General features: G+C 46.1%; 1 long non-coding RNA gene across 1 annotated transcript in view; it reads right to left on the bottom strand.

Annotated features, from left to right (window-relative positions):
* Nucleotides 1-23517, bottom strand: part of LOC138294225 (uncharacterized) — a 172767-nt gene that overhangs the window by 147814 nt on the left and 1436 nt on the right. The window contains exon 2 of the long non-coding RNA XR_011203282.1: nucleotides 19577-19640. This is a non-coding gene — a long non-coding RNA (uncharacterized lncRNA). The remainder of the gene's footprint in view (nucleotides 1-19576; nucleotides 19641-23517) is intronic.

Consider the following 23517-nt stretch of genomic DNA (forward strand, 5'->3'; position numbering starts at 1 on the left):
ACTTGATGTGAATTAGTTAAGATATGTTCTTCCGACTTTTTTTTTTTTGTTTTGATAAAGAGTTTTATTGATTTTGCAAAAGATAAAGGAAAAACTTAGAACCGGAGGGGGTACGTAATAACGAATACAAAATAAATAATAAGACACAGGAATGTGTCTGGGGACGGCTGTAACGTAACACTGGCCCCCAGGGGCTCTACAATCATTGAATATATGTGCATTGTCACCACCTGGGGATGACAAATAAAGCAACAACCAGCTTACGTTTAACATTGGTATCATGTCAAGTGGGCTCTAGGCCCCTGCGACGGGTGAACTGAATGGCCCACAGCCGCCACCAATTGCCAGGTCCACGTACACGTTGGCACCCATGAAGGCCCCGCCTCCCGACAGGCCACCCACTCTATACATCTCCCCACCTCCCCCAAATCTTGCAGTATTTGTTTAAGCATCCCCTGGCTTCATATACTGGTTTTTCACATTGTGCGCACCAGTCCACGCCCCTTCTCCATTTGGCAATTGTGGGTGCTGCTCTAGTTTTCCATTCCACCATATTGTCTCTCTTGGCCACCAGGCAGGCCCACACCTAAGAAGATACGGTACGCCCTTCTCAGCCCCGTCTCCCCCATAGCCCCCAAGAGGAGCGGCAGTGGAGCTACTTCACCATCAACACCTCCCCTATGACTGTCCTCCAGTAAGTTGCTATGACTAGGCAAGCCCATACCATGTGGAAAAAGTCAGCGTTAGGTGAGGAACAGCAGGGGCAGTCGGGGGATGGTCGAAGACCTGCTTTAAAAAGTCTCTCCGGGGTAAGGTATGCCATATGCAGATAAAAGGCCTGGAGCACTAAAAATTTGGATGCCATGGTCAGTGTCCTGGGGGCCATTAATGCGTCCCTCCAGTCCTCCTCCTCTATGGGGCCCAACCATACCTCCCATTTCCTACGCAAACCATCAAGAGAGGGGGTAGTGTTAGTCATTAGAGAGCGGTAAATTTGGGAGATTCCCTTCCCACCTAGGCCTCCCATCAAGATCTTCCATGGGGCTAAAATCTGGGAGGCTAGTTCCCGGTCGAACGTGTACCAGCAGTGCATGTCTGAGCTGTAGATACTTGTGGAATTGGGTTTGGTTTAATGAGTAGGCCTCTTGGATCTCCCCGAAGGACCGCATGTGTCTCCCACCCCAGACGTCCCCAAGGGTAGATATCCCAATGATATCCCACTTCCGGAATCCCTCTAATGTTGAGACCTCCAACAGTTGTCTCGCCTGCCACAGGGGGATCTGCTGTGTGAGACTGCCCCACCAGCCGGTCGCCATCTGGGCAGCACGCCAGCCCAGCAGAACCACTCCGGTGACTTCCGGGGTGTCTCTTGGAATAAGGCAGCCGTATAGCGCATTGAAAACCCCTTGCCAGCCCAGCATCTGTAACTCGAGTCTGTAGGCAGGGTCCGCCCAGCCTCCCAACCAATCGTTAATTACTAATAAATGCATTGCGAGGTGGTAGAGGTAGATATTGGACATCCCTAATCCTCCATCGTAAGTGTCTCTCTGACAAGTAATAAACGCTAGTTTAGGGTGTGAACCCTGCCATAAAAATTGCTGTGCCAACGTATCCATTGTCATGAACCATTTTCGGGGGATCCGGTATGGGAAGTTTTGCAGAAGGTATAAAAATCTAGGGAGTTACCATCATTTTGTAGAGAGCTATTCTACCCAGCAAGTTGAGAGGTAATTTCCCCCATCTCTGGAGGTCTACTTTAATTTTCTTGGTTGGTGGCGAAACATTTAACTCCCATGCTAGTTCCGGCAGTAGGGCTATGTGCATGCCCAAATACTTAAAAGTGTTGCTTCTGATTGGAATGTTCTGCTGCCAGTCGATGCACTCTCTAGAGGGATGTAGAGGGACCAGGAGGGACTTGCCGGGGTTTAATGTCAGGCCGGAAGCCTGGGATAAGAGGTCTAAGATTTGTAAGATCTGTGGACCACTTATAGCTGGGTTGGAGAAGTAGATAAGAACATCGTCCGCATACAGTGCCACTCGATCCTCCGGGCCTGTTGGCCACGCCCAGCCCTCTATCAGGGGTACCCTCATTAATTTTGCTAAGGGTTCAATCACAAGCGCGAACAACAAAGGGGATAGTGGGCATCCCTGACGCGTGCCGCGGCATATGGGGAACGGGTCCGAAACCACGCGGTTCACCCGGACACAGGCAGTTGGGTTAGAGTAGAGTAGTTCCACAAGGCTACGAAATTTGGGCCCAATCCCGTTATTCTGGGGACTTGATCCAGATAGGACCAGTCCACCGTGTTGAAGACCTTCTCAAAGTCGAGGAGAAGGAGGGCCAGGGGTGACCGCGACAGGATCTTGCGATGTGCCAAGGCAACGTTTAGTCGTCTGATGCAGTGCCTGGTACTGCGCGTGGGCATAAAGCTGCACTGATCTGGGTGCACCAAGGTGGGGAGTGTGTCTCTTAATCTGGTGGCAAGTATGGTCGACAACACCTTGATTTCAGTGTTCAGGAGGGAAATGGGTCTGTATGCCGAGCAATTGCGTGATGGAGGCTGGGTCTTGGGGATTACCACGATAGTGGCTTGGTTGATCTCAGGGGGGGTGTGAGGGAAGCAGCCCCTTTTCTCCACCTCCTCGTACATATTAAGGAGGTGGGGGCTAAAGATATCTCTGCATTTCTGAAAGAGTTCGGCTAGAAACCCATCTGGGCCTGGGTTTTTCCTGATGACAGATTCGCTATTGCCCCTGCAATCTCTGCTAGGGTCACCTCTGGGTCCAGGCTATTCCTGGCTGCATACGAGATCTTGGGGAGCACGATGTCATTCAAAAGCGGGGACTCTCTTTCAGCGAGAGGTCTGGGGCGTCTCGCATATAACTGTGCATAATAGGAAGCAAAGCTTTGGGCAATGTCATCTGGCGATGTAACAAGTTCACCAAACTCGCCAGTGATCTCCGAGATGACTCTAGTTGCAAGGGGTCGCGTAGCTAGCCAGTGCAAGAGGTTACCATTTTTGACGCCCCAGCCGTAAATCCGGGCTGCATTCGCTCTCCAGGTTTGTTTTGCAGATTCTAGAACCAAGTGTTTAATCTCTTCTCTAGTCTAGGTGAGTTGCCTCAAGGTAGAGGCTGCTGTGTCTCCCGCAATGCGCCGCTCAAGGCGCAGCACCTTGGTCTCCAGTGCCGTCACTTTCACGTCTCGCGCCCGCTCTCGAACGCGAACGAGATGCTTGGCGTGACCTTGGAGGGTGGCCTTGCATGCCGCCCAGACCATTCTGGTGATCGCACCGATCCCACATTACTGGGTGAGGTGTTCTCTAATCTCCCGGGTGTACCCATCCTCTTGTAGATGTCACACGTTTTAGCGCCACAGTGGGCACCGGGTCGGAGCCGCCCAGTCTGATCCGTATTGGCGAGTGGTCTGAGACCCCTCGGGACAGTATCTCTGCCCCCGTGACCTTGGGAATATCCTGCGCTGGCATGAACACAAGGTCTATTCTTGCGTGGGATTTGTGAACTGCTGAGGTGTGTGTATACTGTCGCGTTCTCGGGTGTTAAGTTCTCCATACCTCACATAGACCCAGGCTCTCCGCCCACCCTGTCAGGCTTGACGCTCTTCCGGATCTAGATGTGGATATCGTCCCCAAGACGTCCAAGCTTGGATCCAGGACCAAATTAAAGTCCCCTCCCAATAGAGTAGATCCCTGGGGGAGGCACGCCACTACCTGTTGGCGTACCAGTAAGAGGGCATCAAACCCCGTCGGTGGGGCGTGAGCGCAGCCTAGGGTAAATGGCGATCCATGAAGAGATCCGGTCACCACCACAAATCTCCCCTGTGGGCCAGATCTCGTAGATGTAACAAACATTGGTAGCGAGTGATGGAGGAGAATGGCCACCTCCCTCGATCCCCGTGAAAAGCCTGCGTGGAAGACCGTCATATCCCCCACGTGCCAGCATGGGGCAGCTGGTGCCAAGTAGATGGGTTTCTTGCATTAAGACTACAAGTGGGGCGTACCTGCGGAGGGTGCTAAACACAGCAGACCTCTTGATTTTGTCTAAGAGCTGTTCACATTCCATGAAAGAATCTGTCAGTGCGGGCCCAGAGTCCATTGCGCCTGTGTGATACAACATTGGGAGTCCATCGAGGGGCTCCAAGGTGGCCGTCCCAGCCAAACAATTAAAAATAAACACAAAAAAGTGGGTGGAAAAAAAGGAAACGTATCAAAACAGCGCTACTAAATCCCATAACTGGATTCACTCCCCCCAACTTCCCCCCACCCCATACTTCTACCCAGGAAGTATCTGTCGCCCAACTGCCCAAACATGGTGACGCGGCCAGATGGGCCGTCACTTAAGATAAGGTGATGGACCCCTCCATTCTTGCGGATCATATACAATTGCTCGAAAGAAGCCGAGTTTTGTGTGGTGACTGGTGATCACTGCAATAAATGGCGCATTTGGATGTGTCGCGGTCAGCGCCTGCCCGGATCAGTGACAATTGGTGAATCACTAGGAAGCTTCTTAGTTCCAGTTTCTTGTTCTTGTTATTATTAACCAAGCACCGGGGACTGACTTACTCTGTTACTGTCCAGCGATTGTTCCGTCGATCGAGCCCCCGGGATGCCCACAGGGGTCCCCACCCGTGGTGCAGATCCGGGCCCACAGTCCCCTCCAGGCGGGTCGTTAGTGTCTCTTTTCCTCCCTCGGCGAAACCTGGTGCGCCTACTACCTCCACGTGCGTCTGGCTGGGGCCCAGTCGCACCCCCAGCGGAGGCTCCGGCCAAGCCAGGGGGCCCCTCCGACGCCCAATGCCCTCCTCCGTTAGCCAGTCCCAAGCCTCCTCAGGCGAGTCAAAAAAGTATGCTTTGTCAGCCATAATGACCTCTAGCCGGGCCGGAAAGAGAAGCATGTACGATAGCTGCATTGCCCGGAGTTTTTGTTTCACTTGTTCATATGAACGACGCCTGTCTTGGACTTTGCGTGTGTAGTCAGGAAATATTAGAATTTTATGATTGTCCCAGCAGAGGTCTGTGGTTTTTCTAGCTTCTTTGAGGATGTTATCTCAGTCCTTAAAGTTGAGGAAGCGTGCAATCACAGGTCTTCTGGGCCCGCCCTGGGGGGGGGGCGCGGGGCCAGGGCCCTATGTGCTCGTTCGATTGCGAACCAGGGCGAGAGAGCTTGATCTGGCATCCAGGACTTAATCCAATGCTCCAGGAAATCGAGGGTATTCCCTTCCTCCACTCTCTCCAGAAAACCGATGAATTACAGGTTATTGCGCCTGGAGCGATTTTCTGCATCTTCAGCATGCCGGTGTAGTTCTCAGGTACACGTTTGTAGTTGGGCCACTTTGGTCCTGAGATCAGCCAGATCGTCCTCAGTTTGCGAGACACGTGTTTCCACTGCTGTGATACGACCCACTGCATTCCTGAGATCTTGTCGTATGAGGCCCACGTCTTCTTTTACTTCCCCAATCTTGGTCTCCACGGCTAGTTGTGATGCCTGGATGGCTTGGAGGATAGCGTTGACCCCATCAGGAGCGGGGCCACCGGTACGGCCGTCACCGTCACCCCGGGAGGCCGCCTGTGTAGTGAATTGGTCGATCTTTTGTTGGGACGTAGATGACTGTTTGGATGCTTTGTCTTACCCCATATTTCTCAGGGGGCCAACCGCGGCCAATGGTTCGGGACCCCAGCGCCTTTCACCCACTACCCTCCGGGGTATTGGTGTCTTTCTCAGCCAGAGGAAGGAGCTGTGTAGTCAATCGCGGGGGGAGGAGACGGCGTGGCGGGGAGTCTCCCCTACCCGCCAGTCACAGAACCCTCCGTGGCCTCGATCCCGGTCCGGGGCACCACTGGGCTGCAGGTCGGCCCCCAGAGTTAGATCCGCAAGTGCCGGGTTCAGAGTAATCGGGTTGATGCGCCCCTCCCTATTGCATCCTCCTGCAAAGGGGGTTGCCGCACCCTGCTCAAGGAGGCCGGGACACAACCCCGATAAGGTGCGCATCGTCTTCCCACCTCCGGGTCAGGGCCACGGCCCTAATCGCGGCCACGAGAACGGGTCCGTCCATTCAGTGTGCACCTCTCTGTGTCGCTCAGTCACAGGGGCTGGGGGGTGCCGGCCTCATCTCACCCGTCCGAAGTTTACAGCTTCTCCAGTCTCTCTCCCGGTCCACAATGCCTGCTCCCCAGGCTGGGCCACCAGCGTTCCGTTCGGTCCACAAGGGGCCCATGGGGTCCCAGGCCCGGCCCCCAGGGGCGGACCCGCACAGGCAAGTCTATTTAGCTGAGATTCAGGGCCAGGGCGACCCGCCAGTATGCCCCCCTCCCTGTCACTCTGCCTCGCAAGGGAGTCCACCGCACCTCTGACCTTCAGGGCCTGTTGCTCTTCTGCCCCTGGGTCTGGGCCGCCGGCTCACACCACCATCCAGAGGCTGGGTGGCCCTTTAGCCTGTGGTCATCAGCCACTCTCCTTCACAGGAGGGGGCCGCCCGCTCCTCATGCTGGCCTCCACCTCACCGGTCGGACCCGGCCGCCGGCAGCGCGCCGCAGGACAGGCCGCGCCCCCAGCCCGAAATCCAGGGGAGGGCCTCCACCTCAAGGGTTGTCTCCGGCCGCGGCCCGGGATTCCTGCCGGCCCGGGCCAATGATAGAGGGACACATGCCCTGGCTCCGGGCCGACACCAGAAGTCCACGCCCCCGTCCCCGGGGGGCCTGCTCCTCACAGGCGCGAGGCCTCTGCCCGATCCAGGCAGTGGGCCGGACGGGTCTCATCCGATCTCCTCCTGCGCGCAGCTCTGTCCGTAGGGCGCACCGCAGCAGGGCCTTCGCGGGCCCCGGCCGTGGTATCGACCGCGAAGTTGGCACCTTTTTATGCGCCCCTAAAAGCACCGCCGCGACAGCACTCACCGCGTCCCCGGAGAGTCTCAGTCCCTGCATCTCTGGGGGTGGTTGCAAGCAGGGGACAGGGCTCAGGAAGGCAATTAAATCAGGTGGATGACGGAGGGGTCCAGAGCACTCTCAAAGTGCGACCGCCATCTTGATGCCTGAAGCCACGCCCCCGCTCTTCCTACTTTAGCAGAAAATGTACACAAATAACAGCAAAACATGTTCATTTGTTTTCAGGAGCACTCAGAAATGACAGTTTTGAGGGGCCCTCAGGCATTAGTGAAGGAGTGTATCAAGTTGGGAACCTTGAACATAGTAATAGCCCTCTAGTATTATCTGATACCAAGAGAAGACTGGCATGCAGTGCCATTCCTGCACCTAGCCGAGTGAGGCCGTAATCCTTGGGAGGCCGTTACTGCATCTGAGTCCCAACCCCTCAGTGTACAGTTTGGAAGCCATCAATTTTCTTGAGCAGGTGGCAGCAACCACCATGGTTATACTCCAGCACTTCTGCGTAATGTCAATGTTAGAATATCACATTCAGGTCACATGATCCAACTTCCTAACAAGATCATGGATTACATGCAGTGTGACAAATGCTACAAAGTTGCTTTGTTTTGTAAAGCAGGAATAGATGGTGTGTTGGTTCCTGTCCAAGCATGAGGACTTGGAATGTTCAGCTAGTGCCCATTGAAAGCGCAAGCTTCCTTCTGTTTACCGATTGGTGGCAGTTGCTGCAAACCCCTGCTATCTCACATCTAGCTCTACCTGTGTTTAGCTCTGAAAAGGGTTTTTTATCTTCATCTTTTTTTCTCGCACCATTTCTCTAAGAGGGCCACAATAATAATTTAGCTTAATTGAGAAGCTCCTCCATCATCTGTATCGTTGCCATGTACTTGACTGTCACCAGGGCATTAAGTGGAACTTAATAGGTGGCGGGAGTGGGTAAAGGAGGTCTCTAAAATGGAGGGGCTCAGACACTCTAATTGTCCCACTTCAAACCACTTTCCACTGCAGTCTCTCGCTCTTTTAGACACTTAAGCCCTTTTTCTCTCCAGTTTTCTGAAATCCTGAACTTGCATCTCTTATGCGACACATTTCCTCTTCAGCACTGTCTTTTTATTCTCTCATGTACATATTTCCTCTGCTTCACCCTCCCCCACACAACCGTCCCAATCACCTGTAAGCACTGCATTTTCTTTTCCTTTGACACTGTTAGTATTTCCGCAGCTGTATACCTCCTTCACACACTTTTACATAGTCAGAATCACAATTGACACAAGTGGCCATGGCTCGGCAGATAAGCCAAGGACTGGATATGAATGTAGTCTGAATACCTTTATGACCCTCTATGCAGACACTGAGAAACCTGGACTGCCTTCAGATCCAGAGGTCTTTATCATGCTCCTTCACAAATACTCAGCCACAACTTGAACTCACTCAGGCATCCACAGTGTGCAATATACAGAAGTCATAAGTTGAGAAAAAAAACTTCTGAACACAACACAGTGAAAGCAGCTACTCTTAGGTTATGCAAGATGACTTATTCTAAGTCAACCAAAGACAGGGACTGATTTATTGACATCGATTAGCTGGGGGCTTGCTAAGCAGATGGGATGAAATGAAGTATGTGCCAAAGGAGAGAGTAAAAAAGTAGCTTTGTAGTAGAAGATGTGCAGAGAGGGAATTTCACAATGGTATTGGGAGAAAAAGGGTGTAAGTGTCTAACAGTTTGAGCGACTAAAGGAAAGTGGTATGAAGGGGACTCTTAAAGAACACTATCCTTTAAACAGTAATACTTAATTCACAGCTTCATATTTTCAGACTTGAGACAATTTCAATCCTAATTATTCGCAACAATTATCATTGTTAATTATGGATTTGCAACAGTTAACAAGTAGTGGCAACACCAATAGGTCTGGCTTGTTTCAGGCAAATGTATGATGGAACAAAGATTTTGTTTAGCATGGATGAGTTTACAACGCAGCCCTAAGCACGCATTAGACACTACCATGGACTTAACTACCACATATACAACAACGCACATTGATTTACATGAAATAAAATGACCATTACAACGCATGTTGTGACCACGCACACCATTACAACATAAACATATATCGCGCATTTGAGTATTAGGTTATAAATATATTAGAATTTATGTCTGAGAAACAAGCGGTCCTGGGAGAGGACGGTTTAGGCGCACAGTGAGCGCCTCCTTTGATGCATGTCTGAGTATAAGGGGACACTCCCTCTCCTGGACACCAGAGGCCAGTAGCCTCTAGGGACAGGGCCCCCACCAGGTAGTTTCCTGGCAAGGTAGGCCCCTTCTCATTTTTTACTCACCGTACCGTGTTTTTCTCATACTCTTAGCGTGAGTAGAAGGGATCCTTTGCCCTGATGAATGCCCCGAGACTTTCCAGAGCTCATTACTGAGGGCAGAAACATGTCGGCTTCTACTTCCTAGATAAGTGACCCTGTGAGTCCTTGTTCTCACAGAGGTGTCCCAATCTCCATTTTTTTATCCACACCAAACAGAACCTTTTATTAAATACTTATACAGGTATCTGTTTAGGCGTTTTTATTCCTTAGATTAGCTGGATCCCTCTATTTCCAGAACCAGAATTAATTTACGCACTCCCTCCTGTTCCGTTAACAGTGAGGTTGAGTCCGCCCAGGTGGCACTGTCCTACTTGGGTGGGGCTAGGTGGTCATATGATGAAGCATGACACTATATAGTGTGTGAGACCATCTAGTCCGTAAAGGAAACTCCCCTCTTGTTCTCCAGACCCTCTGCAGTACCACAGCTTACTGATACCCCACCTCCATTACAGGACCACGAGGGATCTGGTGGCACAACTGATGCACAATAGATCCATCCCTCGTTGTAATAAAAGAACCCTGTACTCCTTTTTGTGTTTTTGAGAAACAAGAGACACAGATTAATATAATAAAATAGATTTGTATATTTTTTTTAAAAACATAAAAGATTACAAATATTTACCTTAGAAATGAAACTCAGCAAAAACGCATTGCAAACATCAAGGAAATACAGTAAAGTACAAGAACATATATTGGTAATATCAGAGTTCATTTGGTGTTTACATGCAGTATATGATTATCAGTCCATTTTCTATTTCAATTACTTTTGCCATTTCCCCCCCCACCGAAATGGCTGTCGAACGTTAACCAGAGGGTCGAACAGTAATATGAACTCTATCAAAATAAATATATGTTTAGTCAGGAAATGAACAAAAAAAAATAATGATTCAATAACATATTTTAGCTTAAATTATAATTTGCATATCAGAAACACTATAAAAAGTGCTGTCCACCATTGTGTCAGCAGTGGTGCAGTCATTTTGAAGTGAGCACACGTGACTCCAAGAACTCTGGGAACAAATCTTGAAAAGTAGTTAAACAGTGCCACCTATTGGTTTACGTAAGATCACTAGAAGTAATCAATCCCTTAACCCCTTGGCAGCCAAAGACATAACGGTTACGTCCTTGGCTGCGGCGCTGAGACGCCAAGGACTTAACCGCTACGCCCTTGGACTGGCTCATGGGGGGAGCGTTTGCGTTTCTCCTCCGATCACATGGAGGGGCAGAGAAAGGCATCAAAGGAAAGGAAAGGAAAGTCCTTTCCTTTCCTTTGATGTCTTTCTCAGCATTTCTGCTGCCCGATAGCCCACTAGACACCAGGGATTTTGTTTTTTCTACATAATTGACAAGAGGGGAGCAGCCCTTGGCCCCTTGGGCAAGGGCCGCTCCACAGGGGGGCAAATTATTTTTAGGCCATTTCTTGCCCTTCTAGATACCAAGGATCATATTTTTTTATTTATATATGGGGAGCGACCATTTAGGCAAGGGTCGCTCCCCAGGGGGCAAAATTACTTTATTAGGCCACCACTAGATGCCAGGGATTTATTTTTATTTTTGAACGAGGGGAGCGGCCCCTTGGGCAAGGGCCGCTCCCCAGGGGGCCAAAATATTTGTAGGACTTTTCTGCCCCCCCCGGGGGGCAGATCAGCCTATTATAATTATGCCGATCTGCCCCCACGGGGGCAGAAACCCCTAGACATCAGGGATATATATTTATATTTATGTTTACTTTTGTTTTTTATATATGGGGAGTGACCCCCTTAGGCAAGGGTTGCTCCCCTGTGGGGGCAAATTTGTTGTAGGCCATTTCAGATCGGCCTATAGTAAGTAGGCTGACCTGCCCCCAGGAGGGGCAAAAAACCCTAGACATTAGGGATTTTTTTTTGTTTATTTTATATTTTATATGTGAGGAGCGACCCCTTAGGCAAGGGTTGCTCCCCTGTGGGGGCAAACTTGTTGTAGGCCATTTCAGATCAGCCTATTGTAAGTAGGCTGACCTGCCCCCAGGAGGGGCAAAAAACCCTAGACATTAGGGATTTTTTTTTGTTTATTTTATTTTTTATATGTGAGGAGCGACCCCTTAGACAAGGGTTGCTCCCCTGGGGGGACAAATTGTCTTTATGCCATTTTTGCCCCCCTTGGGGCCAGATTGGCCTATTTTTGTTAGGCCAAACTGCCCCCAAGGGGGGCAAAACCCACTAGACGCCAGGGATTTATTTTTTTTGCGTCAATTGCATGCAAGGGGAGCGACCTCTTAGGCAAGGGTCGTTCCCCTGGGGGGCAATTTTGTTTTAGGCCATTTCTGTCCCCCTGGGGGCAGAAACCACTAAGCACCAGGGATTTTATTTTGCACATATTTCACGCAAGGGAGCGACCCCTTAGGCAAGGGTCGCTCCCCTGGAGGGTGGGTGCAAATTTATTTTACGCAATTTCTGCTCCCCTTGGGGGCAGATTGGCATATTTCTATTAGGCTGATCTGCCCCGGGGCGGGGGGGGGCAGAAACCACTTAGGCACCAGGGATTGGTGTGTGTGTTTGTGTGTGTTTTGTTTGTGGGGAGCAGCCCCTTGGGCAAGGGTCGCTGCCCATGGGGGCATATTACTGTTGGCCATATCTCCCTTGGGAGCAGATCAGCCTATTTTTGGAAGGCCCATCTGCCCGCACGGGGGGCAGAAAGACCACCAGAGACCAGGGAAGATTTTTTCCCCCAAAATAAGAGGGTGGGAGTATGGCCATAACCCCACCCCAAATAAATGGGGCCGAAGTTGTTCTGCCCACTAGTGGGCAGATGGGACAGTTACCCCCGATCCACACCCCGGGGCAGAAAGTCTACTAGATGCCAGGGAGTTACAAAAAAAAAAAAAAGTGAGGTGGTGGCTACCACCCAGTATGGGCCTGGTTATGCCCCCACCCCACCTGAAGGGGGTAATAGTCTTTCAGCTCTCCCCCAGCACACTAAAACATCTTATCCCACGGCAAGCTAAAGGACATATGATTATTTTGGGTTTTGGTTTTACATTTGTGCCATGAGAGCTTGGCTAACTCAAAATCGTCCCACTTGGAATGGAGATGGCTGCACTTTTTGGATTTTGGGACGCTGTGATGTAGAAAAATCCACAAGAACTAGACACATCTGAAAAATAAACATCTGGGTGATTCCAGGGTGGTGTGCTTCACATGCACCTGCACCATTTTCTTACCCACAATGCCCTCCAAATCTCCAACTTTGCTGGAAATCACACATTTTTCCCACATTTTTGTGATGGAACTTTCCGGAATCTGCAGGAATCCACAAAATTCCTACCACCCAGCTTTGTCTCATCTATACAGATCAAAATTCTGCTGCACTTGTCATGGTAAACATGTTTTTTTTCAAACTGCCCTTTGGGACCCGCTTTGATTCCCCCTCAATTTTCCCTGTCACAGGGACTAGGCCCACCTACACAAGTGAGATATCATTTTTACCGGGAGACTTGAGGGGAACGTTAGGTGGTAGGAAATTTGTCCCGGTGCGGTGATCCCACACAGAAATGTGGGATTTTTTTTTTTTAAGCTAAATTTGAGGTTTGCTGAGGATTCTAGGTAAGAAAACATCGGGGGATCCACACAAGTCACACCTCCCTAGACTGCCTTGGGTGTCTAGTTTTCAGAAATGTCTGGGTTTGGTAGAGTTCCCTAGATGGCTGCAGGATCAAAAACACAGGTGCACCCCCGCAAAAACAGGTAGTTTTGTATTTGATAATTTTGATGTGTTTTGGGGGCATTTCCTGTTGTGGGCGCTAAACCTACTCACACAAGTGAGGTACCATTTTTATCGGGAGACTTGGAGGAACGCTGGGTGGAAGGAAATTTGTGTCTCCTCTCAGATTCCAGAACTCTTTGTCACCGAAATGAGAGGACAAGGTGTATTTTTAGCCAAATTGTGAGGTTTGCAAAGGATTCTGGGTAACAACCTGATGAGAGCCCCACAAGTAACCCCATCTTGGATTCACCTAGGTGTCTAGTTTAAAAAATGCACCGGTTTGGTAGGTTTCCCTCAGTGCCGGCTGAGCTAGAGGCCAAAATCTACAGCTAGGTACTTTGCAAAAAACACGTCAGATTTCAAAGTAAAAATGTGATGTGTCCATGTTACGTTTCCTTTCTAGAGCACTAGGCCTACCCACGCAAGTGAGGTGCCATTTTTATCGGGAGACTTAGGGGACCACAGAATAGCACAACAAGTGTTACTGCCCCTTGTCTTTCTCTACATTTATTCCTTCCAAATGTAAGACTTTGTGTGTATAAAAGACCTCTATTTGAGAAATGCCCTGTCATTCACATGCTAGTATGGACATCCCAGAATTCAGAGATATGCAAATAATCACTGCTTCTCAACACCTTATCTTGTGCCCATTTTGGAAATACAAAGGTTTTCTTGCTACCTATTTTTCATTCTTTATATTTCAGCAAATTAATTGGTGTATAGCTAGTATAGAATGAAAACCCATTGTAAGGTGCAGCTCATTTATTGGCTCTGGGTACCTAGGGTTCTTGATGAACCTACAAGCCCTATATATCCCTGCAACCGAAGAGTCCAGCAGACTTAACGGTATATTGCTTTAAAAAATCTGATATCGCAGGAAAAAGTTAGAGAGTAAAACGTGGAGAAAAATTGCTGTTTTTTTCACCTCAATTTCAATATTTTCTTTATTGAAGCTGTTATTTTCAGTACGAAACCCTTGTAGGATCTACACAAATTACCCCTTGCTGAATTCAGAATGTTGTCCACTTTTCAGAAATGTTTGCTTTCTGGGATCCAGCATTGGTTTCACACCCATTTCTGCCACAAACTGGAACGAGGCTGAAAGCACAAAAAATTGTAAAAATGGGGTATGTCCCAGTAAAATGCCATAATTGTGTTGAAAAATTGGGTTTTCTGAATCAAGTCTGCCTGTTCCTGAAAGCTGGGAAGATGGTGATTTTAGCACCGCAAACCCTTTGTTGATGCCATTTTCAGGGAAAAAAACCACAAGCCACCTTCTGCAGCCCTTTTTTCCCATTTTTATTTTTAAAGCGACATTTTCGCTGTATTTTGGCTAATTTCTTGGTCTTCTTCAGGGGAACCCACAAAGTCTGGGTACCTCAGAAAATCCCAAGGATGTTGGAAAAAAAGGATGCAAATTTGGCATGGGTAGCTTATGTGTACAAAAAAGGCTTGGCACCTGAGGGGGAAAAGGCCTGGCAGCGAAGGGGTTAAACAAGTATTAATTAAGTTAAAATGATACATTTACCAAGATTTTCTTATATTTTGCAGAGAATTTTAAAACTCAAAGGGGGTATTACTGATTTTAAGAAATCATCTTCCTATAACACTCAGGTAAATATATAATATCAATAATTGTAAGAAAATATAGAAAATGTTTCTATTAAATAAACATTTGATAACACAGTATGGTAAAAATATGTTGATATGTTTTTTAATATTGAATGCAGAAGTTAAAATTAAATTGTAGAATTACAGAAAAAAGAAATGAATAAACATTCAGAAAGTAATGTTAGTGAACTAACACAAAAAATTACAATTGTAACTTCATGTAGTAGTTATATTACGTAAGGTGAAGCATAGTAACTAATTTAAAGATATTATACCTAGTCTAATGTGTACTTACCTTAGTGAAGTTCTAGGACAGTGACGTGGGGTAAAATTACTATAAAAACTTTATAGGTTACTTAGCTCATAGCAGGTGCTGGCCAGTGACTGGTGGGGTGGAGGGGGGGGGGGTTAGAGTTAGTATTACAATTCTGCCAGATACTTGCCTCAGGGCAGGTGCTGGATAGTGAATTGGGGTCAAAATTACTATTCCAAATCTGAAGGGTATTTGGCTCGGGCAGGTGCTGGACAGAGAGTAGGGGGAATGTTATTATTCTAACTCCGCCAGGTACATACCTCAGGGCAGGTGCTGGACAGTATGTAGGGGGGCCTCAGGGCAGGTGCTGGACAGTGAGTTGGGGGGGGGCAAAGTTACTATTCCAACTCTGCTGGGTACTTACCTCAGGGCAGGTGCTGGACAGTGATTGGGGGGCAAAGTTACTATTCCAACTCTGCCGGGTACTTACCTCAGGGCAGGTGCTGGACAGTCAGTAGGGGGAAAAGTTACTATTCGAACTCCATCCGGTACTTACCTCAGGGCAGGTGCTGGACAGAGACTGGGAGGGGGTCAAAGTTACTATTCCAACTCCACTGGGTACTTACCTCAGGGCAGGTGCTGGACAGAGACTGGGAGGGGGGGCAAAGTTACTATTCCAACGACACCGGGTACTTACCTCAGGGCAGGTGCTGGACAGTTGGTAGGGGGCAAAGTTACTATGCCAACTCTTCTGGGTACTTACCTCAGGGTAGGTGCTGGACAGTGAGTAGAGGGCAAAGTTACTATTCAAACTCCACCGGGTACTTCCTTCAGGGCAGGTGCTTAACAGTGAATAGGGGGCAAAGCCACTAATCCGTCACCATAATGTATTTACCTCAGGGAAGGTGCTGGACAATGATGGGTAAAAAATTACTAATCTTAACGGAATAAGTACTTACCTCTACCAATGGCTATAGATAAAGATAACATAGATAATGTGCTGTATAATAATAACCGGAAACTTGTACCCAATTTTTTTTTTTACAAAATACTCTTCTATAGGTAACTGAGTTACCTTCATTATCCAGAAGTTGATAAGCTGAGTAAACCTGAAAATACAGAAGAAAAACACCTGTAACTTGAAAGAAAAGTAAGAAAGCTAAAACAGGTAAATACTCAGAAAACCATATTTATGTGAAAAAAAACAGATTTTTCACCAACAAGTTAACTATGCAATCAAAGTAAAATATGTTTCATTTTAAGGGAGCTACACAAATGTATGATATTGTGTAGAAGATTAAGAAGTAACAAAAAGGACATTTTTACTGGTTAGTACCATATGTGTCACATACTTATTTTAAACTTTTTCTTTTCTTGTGCTGTAGGACTAAAGAAAACAAAAATAAAAACAATGATATCAAACTGCAATAAATTAAAAAATATCTAGTATGGAACCTGCAGGTAAAAAAAATTATTTCATTAAAATTCCTTCTAAACATTTACCTTACAGGTGAAGAAAAACAAACTGTTAAAGATATATTTTTTTAAATGAATAAGGACAACCTGCCTTTTTCAGTCAAACAGAAAATGACCAATTACAAGGCTGTTAGTATTAAGACCACTTGCTCAGCAGTAGTGGACAGGACTGCTGCTGCTGCTTTTAAGGTCTGACATTCACATAAAGACCATGGTGGCCAAACCGCCAGGGTTTCGGCATCTCCGCTGGGACTGGTAAGCCCAACAGACTGATGGTGGAGGAGATCATAATCTACTAGGACAGCTTTGCATACAGCGCAAACCAACTGATTATGACCTTGTTCACAGCGAGCCTTTTCTTGACAGTTTCACTGCTACGAGAAAGCAGGTGGAGAACAGGTACAGGGGACCACTGGGTGATCTCTGAACTGCCCAAGCACTAGACATGGGCAGTGCAATGGTCAGGCTGCCCAGCACCATTGCAATATTCACTGTCAATTGTGTAGACAATGAACATAGTGGAGGTAGTGATACACCCTGCAGGTGATAACACTGTCACTGGCTCAATTATATGTTAGAGACAATGCTGACACCTGTTTCCCACTAGTCCAGTGGGCAGAAAGCAAAGTTTCCGCCTGCCAGCCTAACATGAAACATCTTATAGGTCTGCCAGGTGGTCATCACAAAGACGGTGGCCACCATGTCTGCAGTTTAATGAATGTGTTTTCCTGTCTATCAAACTTATAATTGGTCCCATAGTGAATTAAGATATTATAAAAACCTAACTGGTATAAATAACAATATAATCAGAATCTTGAAATGCATTATTTATACAATGAATGTAAACAGTGCAAAATAAAGTAACAAGACAAATGGAAAAAGAAATCATGTAATTATTTTTTTCACAAACAGCAGTGAAGGAAAGCAGAAGGAAAAGAGAAAAAATGTTTTTTAAATTGTAATATCCTTTTTTATATTTCTTTTTACTTCTACACAGCTGCAAATACAAGTGACTGCAGTTGTGCAAATTATATAAGATGGAAATGCAGTAGAATCTTTTGAAGTATGGTGGATATATTTACTGCAAAGAAAGGTTGACTGAGCCCAGGAGTCATTGGAGGTGTGTCAAATACTATTCTACTCATTGCAAAGGCAGACGGTTACTCTGGGTGACATGTTAGAGAGTTCAACAGAGCACAACCACTTTGCCTCTGCAATGGATACAGAGGTTAGAGAAAATTTAGAACAAATAAAGTATTTGGCATCCACCCCCAATGAACCCTACGGTTCAGTTCTGTGGGAAATTGCACAAAATATCCCTATGCAGGTTGCAACTAAAATACCTTCAATCCCTAACCTAAGGAGCATAAGACAACGTACAAAACAGGCAAGTAATCCTCATGCGATAACACCAAAAACTTTCTCTGATATTAACATTCCTCCCAAACTTACTATTGCATATACTAACAAACCTTTTCTTCTGTATGATAATCAAGACCCTCTAAAACGTATACTGATATTCTCCTCCATACATAATTTGGCCACCCTTGAAAACACGGATATTTAGATGATGGATGGGACCTTTAAATCTACACCCCATCCATTCATTCAACTTTATACCATTCATGGAAATATTAATAATACCACTGTACCGTTAGCATATGGTTTGTTACCTGACAGACAATCCTGTACATATACTGACTTTTTGTGAACTATAAAATCTAAAACTAACAATAAAAGTCCTCGGAAAGTCATAATTGATTTTGAAATACAAATGATAAACACCATTACGAAGCCGTATCCGGAAACCCAAATTCAAGGTTGTTTTTTTCACTTTTCTCAGGTATATTGGAGAAAAATTCAGAAAACAACCTTAGCGGAGGATTATGTGTCAGATAGTAAACTTCAATATGAATTAGAAAAAACTTAGGCCAGATGTATCAAACATCTCTGTGATCCAGTTTGCGATCGCAAAACTTGCATTTTGGTATGTATCAAGTCCAATTTGGGATTCGGTACCAAATAGCAAATTGGATTTGCGACTACATACCGGTTCGGTATTAGGAAGGGGCATTTCATGGGCGTCTCTTCCTAATCCTGAATCGCAGAGGTATATGTGATTGTTTTGTGACTGTGAATGCGGCCTCAAAACAATTGCAGTTAACACAAATTTCAAACTGATGTTAACCCATTTGCAAAGGGGAAGGGGCCCCCAGGGTACTCCTTCCCCTTTTTGAATGCATGTGTGAAAAAAATGTAAGAGTACCTACTCTTAAAAAAATTAAAAGAAATCTTTTAATTTTTCTTTTTTAAACGCATCCTGTTTCCCTTTAAGGAAAACGGGCTGCATTTTTAAAAATGAAAAAAAAAGAAAAGATTGCTTTATTTAAAAGCAATCACAGACATGGTGGTCTGCTGAGCCCAGCAGGCCATCATCCCTTTGATTGTAGGAATTCGCAGTGGTCGCAAATTGCGACCTACCTCATGAATATTAATGAGGTAGGTCCATTTGCGAGCCCTTTCAAATCGCTATATGAAACTCCTGGAGTTTCATACATTCCAATTGTGATTACTTAATTGCTATTTGCAAAAAATCGCAATTTGGTAATCGCTATTGGAAATCATCATACATCTGGCCCTTAGTGCTTTGTCCCCCTTGAACATGTAGATTACTTCTACACATCAATTATATAATCTAATTATTTTTTAGAAAATGAAGAAAGATTGGCACCTATTTTAAATTACTTTGAGGAAACCTTGATTAGGAATCTAAGCAGGTCGGGTTGTAGGAGGAGGTCAAGGTTTTCTAAAGAGTGGTGGAACTGCTACTCCACTTGTTTAGAAGGGGGAACAAAAACAAATAATGCTGTTGAGGGATCAAATAACTTTTAATAAATCTGTACGTAAAAGCCATCCTAACTTCTATAATTTTTGGGAAATTTTGAAAAAGAACAAAGTTTCCAAGAAATTAAAATGGCACAGTAGTTTCCTGGTGCTCTGAACCCACATGTTTAAAAAAAAAAAAAAAAAAATGAGTGAAAACTATTGGCAAACTACAACATTTTCCACTAATGGGCACTTCAGAGTACCTAGAAAACATATTATATTACTAACTTTCTCTATTGACATAGAAAATTACTTGCCCGTTTTAAATCAAAACCACATTTACAATTGGCAATTCTATCTAAATATTTTTTTAAATAATTTAAAAAACAAATCCTACCTGAAGATGTCTTCATGCTTCTAGGCATGGATTTTTAGCAACATGACTCATAATGGACCCTCAGCTGAAAAATTTAAATTAAAATAAACATTCTGCACAACAAAAGTATAACAGTACATGAGAAGAAAAAAAAATGCTTTCTAGATTTTTTTCCAGTGATATACTCTGCTAAGAGTAGCAAAAGAAGTTAGAATAAATGATTAGCTGTTACATTTTAGAAAAGATACGTCGTAACACTTCATATGAAGAAAAGAATGTGCAAAAAGGTATTTTCCATATCCATAAATTAAAAAAAAACTCCATCTGAAAATATAAATATTTCTCATTAATAAACAAATAACATAATATTTTAACATATCGATTTTAGTTTTTACGACGACGAGCCCCTCCCGTGTAGTGCTATAAACCGCAAAGCGCATAGGGACAAAAATGGGATTAAAAAAAAAAAGCGCAGAAAAACGATAAAACATTGTTTAACTCCCCCCCCCTCCTTTCTTTGCAGTAAACATATCCACTACATAGTCACAATTTTTTTTTTAAAGTTGCTTACCTTATCGGAGCTCCATTTCCCTGCCAAACACGAACAGCCCCTCCACCAACTATGGAAACAGAAGCAGAGCAACGTACAGCACGGAAAATAGTAAAAACAAAAAACGGACAATTTCTTCCGTTGATTTCAATGGAAGTGAATGTAAATAAACTTTTTAAATCTGTTTAACCCCTTGCTCGCCAAGGACGTAATGGTTACGTCCATGGCTGTGCCTGTGAGGCGCCATGGATGTAACCATTACGTCCATTTTCCAGCCCTCAAGAGAAGCGCAAGCGCTCCCCCTGAGGGCCGCCCTCCCACTTACCCCAGGTCAGGGTTGGAAAGGGAATCGCTTCACCCTTCCACCCCCGACCCCCCCAGTGACATGCTCAGCATTTCTCTTCCGCTCGGGAGAGGGAGCCAGCAGAGACAGGAAAGGAAAGGCCTTTCTTTTCATGTCTCTGCAAGCATTTCTGCTTGCGATCGGGCAGCAGAAATGCCCATTAGTCACTAGGGATTTTTTTTTTTTAATGGACATAATTAGGCCGATGGGGGGGGGGCAGAAAACCCCTAGACACCAGGGATCTTTTTTATTTTTTTTGTTTTTTATGTTTAGTGAGCGACCCTTGGGGTCGCTCCCTGGGGGCCAAATTGTTTCTAGGCTTTTTCTGCCCCCCCGGAGGCAGAAACCACTGGACACCAGGCAGTTTTTTTAAATCTTATACTTACGTATAAGGGGAGCAGCCCCTTGGGCAAGGGCCGCTCCCCTGGAGGGCAAATAATTTTTAGACCATTTCTGCCCCCACCCCCACCCCTCCACCCGGAGCATAAAATCCCTAGAAACCAGGGATTTTTTTTCTTTAATGTGTAGGGAGCGACCCCTTCGGCAAGGGTTGCTCCCTGGGAGGCCAAATTGTTTTTATGCCATTTCTGCCCCCCGGGGGCAGATCGGTCTAATATAATTAGGCAGATCTGCCCCCGGAGGGGCAGAAACCACTATAGACCAGGGAGGTTTTTTTTAATTATCCTTACGCATAAGAGGAGTGGCCCCTTGGGCAAGGGTCGCTCCCCTGTGGGGAAAATTGTATTTAGGCCATTTCTGCCCCCCTTGGGGGCTGATCAGCCTATTTTTGTTAGGCCAATCTGCCCCCAATGGGGGCAGAAATCACTAGACACCAGGGATGAGTGTGTGTGTGTATGTGTGTGTTTTCTTTGGGGGGGGGCTGCCCCTTGGGCAAGGGTCGCTTCCCATTGGGGCACATTACTGTTGGTCATATCTGCCCCCCTGGGGGCAGATCAGACTATTTTTGGAAGGCCCATCTGCCCCCAAGGGGGGGCAGAAAGCCCACCAGAGACCTGATAAGATTTTTTTTTCAAAATAGGAGGGTGGGGGTATGGCCATACCCCTACCCCAAATAAATGGGGCCAAAGTTGTTCTGCCCACCAATGGGCATATGGAGCAATTACGCCCGGTCCACACCCGGGGGGGGCAGAAAGTCTACTAGATGGCATGGAATAAAAAAAAATTAAAAAAAAGTGGGGTGGTGGCTACCAACCAGTATGGGCCTGGGTATGCCCCCACCCCAACTGAAGGGGGTCAGTCTTACAACTCTCCCCGCACACTAAAACATCTTATCCCACGGCAAACAAGAAGATATTTGATTATTTTGGTTTTTGGTTTTACATTTGGGCCATGAGAGCTTGGTAACTCTCAAAATCGTCCCACTTGGAATGGTGAGGGCTGCACTTTTATGACTTTGGGACGCTGCCATGTAGTAAAATCCACAAGACCCAGACACATCTGAAAACTAAACATCTGGTTGATTCCAGGGTGGTGTGCTTCACATGCACCCACACCATTTTCTTACCCACAATGCCCTGCAAACCTCCAACTTTGCTGTAAATCACACATTTTGCCCACATTTTTGTTTCTGGCTCTTCCCTGTCACAGGCACTTTGCCCAACTATACAAGTGAGGTATCATTTTTACTGGGAGACTGAGGGGAATGTTGGGTGGTAGGAAATTTGTCCCGGTGCGGTGATCCCACACAGAAATGTGGGAAAAAAGTGATTTTTTTTGCTAAATTTGAGGTTTGCTGAGGATTCTGGGTAAGAAATCATTGGGGGATCCACGCAAGTCACACCTCCGTGGACTTCCTCGGGTGTCTAGTTCACAGAAATGTCTGGGTTTGGTAGGTTTCCCTAGCTGGCTGCTGAGCCCAGGACCAAAAACGCAGGTATCACCCCCTCCCAAACAGATAGTTTTGTATTTGATAATTTTGATGTGTCTAGATAGCGTTTTGGGGCATTTCCTGTCGCGGGCACTAGGTCTACCCATACATGTGAGGTACCATTTTTATCGGGAGACTTGGGGGAACGCTTGGTGGAAGGAAATCTGTGGCTCCTCTCAGATTCCAGAACTTTCTGTCACCAAAATGTGAGGAGAAAGTGTTTTTTTAGCCACATTATGAGGTTTGCAAAGGATTCTGGGTAGCAGAACCTGGTGAGAGCCCCACAAGACAACCCATCTTGGATTCCCCTAGGTGTCTAGTTTTCAAAAATGCGTAGGTTCGGTAGCTTTCCCTAGGTGCCGGCTGGGTTAGAGGCTAAAATCCACAGGTAGACACTTTGCAAAAAACACCTCTTTTTTCTTTGGGAAAATGTGATGTGTCCACATTGTGTTTTGGGGCATTTCCTGTTGCGGGCACTAGGCCTACCCACACAAGGGAGGTATCATTTTTATCGGGAGACTTGGTGGAACGCTGGGTGGAAGGAAATTTGTGGCTCCTCTCAGATTCCAGAACTTTCTGTCACTGAAATGTGAGGAGAAAGTGTTTTTTTAGCCACATTTTGAGGTTTGCAAAGGATTCTGGGTAACAAAACCTGGTGGGAGCCCCACAAGTCACTCCATCTTGGATTCCCCTATGTGTCTAGTTTTCAAAAATGCCCAGATTTGGTAGGTTTCCCCGGGTGCCGGCTGAGCTAGAGGCCTACTACCTAAAATAAAAAGAAATTCCTGACTTTCTTTTCTTTTAGAGAAAAAAGGGTTAACAGGAGAGGGCAACTAGAACCTTTCAAATGCCAATGCAAGCATCCCCTGCGAATGGGCTAACATTATTTTATAATAAAACTAATAAAAACGAATACAAATGTATTATTTTGCATTTCAGAAATTTTTAACTTGGCACTATGACATATCGTCAGTGCTACTGGAATCGGGTGTTTCTGCGGCTGTAGCATTTCTACATAATTCTAGATTTTCCTGATTTGCCACATAACGCACCATCCGCTGTATAACTTGAACATTTTACATATATATATATATTTTTTTAGATCAATCTGATGAACAGTTATTAAACAAAACGAGCTACTCACAATTATGATGAGTGGCAGATCATTTGAAAAGTTTCAT

Source organism: Pleurodeles waltl, chromosome 4_2 (genome assembly GCF_031143425.1).
Source record: "Pleurodeles waltl isolate 20211129_DDA chromosome 4_2, aPleWal1.hap1.20221129, whole genome shotgun sequence".
NCBI lineage: Eukaryota > Metazoa > Chordata > Amphibia > Caudata > Salamandridae > Pleurodeles > Pleurodeles waltl.